Source organism: Ostrea edulis, chromosome 7, assembly GCF_947568905.1.
Source record: "Ostrea edulis chromosome 7, xbOstEdul1.1, whole genome shotgun sequence".
NCBI classification, from domain to species: Eukaryota; Metazoa; Mollusca; class Bivalvia; order Ostreida; family Ostreidae; genus Ostrea; species Ostrea edulis.
In genome coordinates this window covers 82,328,688-82,331,985 of record NC_079170.1, presented here as the reverse complement: position 1 = coordinate 82,331,985, position 3,298 = coordinate 82,328,688, and the positions used below count along the sequence as shown (strand labels likewise).

Here is a 3,298-nt window from a genome sequence, read left to right as displayed (position 1 = left end):
GTTATTCCCCTTGAATGTGTTTTCGGAGGATGAATAATAGAATTGTTTTAAATAGGATTTTCATGTGCATGTCGATCTCGTCATCTCGTTTATAATTGACTTGTTTGTCATCCGCTTTTCTTTTAACTGGCTGTTGTGAATATTGCACTGATTGTTTAGCTTCAACGCGAAAGAGTGAAGTCCTCTGGTGCGTTAACTTCATGTTGCTTATGTTGATTATCTTTGAAATGAATAAATAATTGACTTTTGAATTTGAGTATTATTTCTGACTTGTTAAGACACTGTTTAGGCGTGTCGCTTAGTCACTACCCAGGTTTAAGTATTGGTTGAGTAGGGCAGATAGGTGTTTAGTATTTATTTTCCCTTGCTGGTGGGGGACATCCAGCTGGTGGCAGTGCTACTGTGGGAAGAGGACTTTCCCATCACAGTACATTTACAAGGTTTCAAATTCTTTTAATTTCAAAATTTAGCTTTAAAAAGCAATGACAAGGGCAAAAATGGCAACTGTTGCTTATTTTTTCATCAGATAATCAGTCCTGCATCCAACTACTGTCCCGTTTTTCCTGGGGAAAAAACGAGTTATACAAATTTATTGAGCATGTTTTCATACCCAAACTCAAACTCTGTGCTCTAAATCGTACTCAAAAGTGAAGGTTAGTAAACTTTTATAAAATTATTTTCATATCCAAAGGCCAGGATTACATGCTCAAGACTTTTCGAGTATACTTTGGAGCTAAATTGATCCGAGTTGTACTTAAAACAAACATGGCCGAGTTTGAGTATGAGCTAGTACAGTAAAAGTTATATAACTTCCAGGCCTAGCCTCATGACCATAAACTGAGATTATTCTAATTATAAATTTCAAATCCAGCTAACTTTTGACATAATTTTCATAATAAACTTATAAAATTTTCAGTATATATTTCAATTTGCATTTGATTTTTTTAATTTTATAAACCTGCAGTTTTTTAAACACATGTGATCAATAATCTTATTAATATAATTAATAAAAAAAATTGACTTATAAAAGTGTATTCTAAGTTTATGGTCTCAGGGCCAGGAAGATATTGAGAATTTTCTGGCCTGTAAAGAAATGAGAGCCAGGGTGAATAAGCCAACATGAGAATTTGAGAAACATCAGAAACAAAAATGAAATGAAAATGGATATACATGTATGTACTTAAAAAATGAGAAGTAATGGTCATGCCAAAACAGCCTAGACACTAATAAGAACCAAGGAAGACCAAAGGAACCATGGAGAGAAAGGAAATAACTAGGATTCAGGTTGTGAAGACCGAAGGATACGTGGAGAAAAAGGAAACAACTAGGAGACAAAGCTGACAGGAAAGCTAAAGATGGAACTGTCAGTGGAGGAATAACCCATTAATTCTCCACTGTATCGAGAGAAAGAAGAGAATCAGATGATGCTATATTTCACATCTTGACTTCTTATATGATATCTAGGTTATATTTATTTATCAATTATATGAACAATATTGAGAAGCTATGTTATAATCTCTTTTCTCACTTCTAGCTCTCCCAACAATTAATCTACCATCTACTTTTTGGATTTAAAATGTTTTTTACAAGCTCTCTTTTTTTTCTTTTTGAAACTCAGCAATATCTTCATATTTAGGTATATATATAATAAATCATGGGGTTTTTTTTAGCCTTAAAAAAGCGCTTTTTCCACTAACACTGGTTTGGTAGGCCTAGATCACATGCATTCATTGGCGCCTTTTCCACCGATATCTATAGATATAGGCCACATAGTATGTAGGTGTTGGAAGGCCAGCATGTTTTAAGTTTATTTGAGTGGAACAGAATTAGAAATCAAATACTCAAACGGCGACATAAATCCATCAGAACATTCATTATATACTAATTTTGCACACATGCAATATTTGTACTATACCTCTTACACAAGTTTGACTCCATATTCACGGCTTTCGCGCATGTCAATTTAAAACGAGGCTCGGGATACTGCTGGAACTTGATTCGCAGCAAAATCGGGCCGCCGGTCATGTGACCGGGCTGAAAATGAATCAAGTGTGGCGGCACCCCCGGCTCCAAATCCAATATGGCTGCGCCCAGCATAACCGCTACAGTTTTATACACATTTTCAGAAGAAGAGCTTGACGATGATAACGACGAAGTATTCATTGCCGTATGTGTCAGTTATGTTAATTACACATCTATTGATAGCATGCCATATAGTTATTTTGACACAATAATTGGACAACCATACATAAACTACTGTCTGTCCTAGCCTCTCTTGCAACTATTTATTTAACCCTAATAAAAATAAAAATTGGCAACTGACCTGTAAGATTGGATGAGTCGTAACTAAACAACTCGCATTCTTTTGTTATTTCATAAATGTAGGGTCTTCGAGGTGTATGCATTGACAAAAGTGATGAAATGAATAATAAAAATATATGTTGTTACAAGATCTTGTAAAAATATATGCATAATGCACTTATGTAGAAGCTGCTGTTCGTTAATGAAACTGACAAAACTTGCATATCTAGAAACGACGCCATCTTGGTCCCGCTCACGCCTGTCAAAAAAGTCGGCGCCATCGGGCCGGCCCGGTTGATGCGCACGCATTATCGGCTTCCAATCAAGTGTTCAGCCGGTCAAAAACCGGCGGCCCGGTAATACCGGCGAGGTCGAATCAAGTTCCAGCATTAAACATAGAAAAATGACGTCTTCAGAGACAGCGACAGCCCCATATCACTGTTGTGTTCCTTGTTGTACGACAAGGAACGGCGTTTATCCTTCCACAAGTTCCCAGTGGACTCAAGAAGGCGAAAACAATGGATCTTCAAAATAAGAAGGGATTTGGGACCAAAGTTTAGGGTAGGTAAATGAACTAAGCTGACGACAACGTCGTATACACGTTGTGGTGACTGTCGTTTGTCTTTTGTTTTTCTAGTTAAGAGCTATTGATTTTTAAAATGATAAAAGTTTGAAATTTAGTTCTTAAATATTATGGAAGTAAATGGATACTATACTGTTACATAAATGTTCTGTCTTCAGACCTGAATCTATACGTACATCTTTGACTATTAAAACACTCGGTGCTTACTGCTTTAGTTCTTTATAGTATATAGATATATAAACCGTGGTTCAGATGGTTCTATTTTTTATTTCTTAAGATATCTGATGCCACAAGAGTGTGCTCTGAGCATTTTCATCCCTCAGAAATCAGAAAGACACTGACAGGGAAAAGGATACTGTCAACTACTGTGGTGCCATCATTATTTGATTGGACAAAAAGTACACCTACTAGACG

The 3,298-nt window shown here is 36.2% G+C and overlaps 1 protein-coding gene across 1 annotated transcript in view; it reads left to right on the top strand.

The window, feature by feature from the left end:
- The first annotated feature begins 2,146 nt into the window (after positions 1-2,146).
- The window catches only part of LOC125654780 (meiosis expressed gene 1 protein homolog), a 14,401-nt gene continuing 13,249 nt past the window's right edge, over positions 2,147-3,298 (top strand). The window contains exon 1 of the mRNA XM_048884839.2: positions 2,147-2,167. The gene's annotated coding sequence lies outside the window, so the exon portion shown is untranslated. The remainder of the gene's footprint in view (positions 2,168-3,298) is intronic.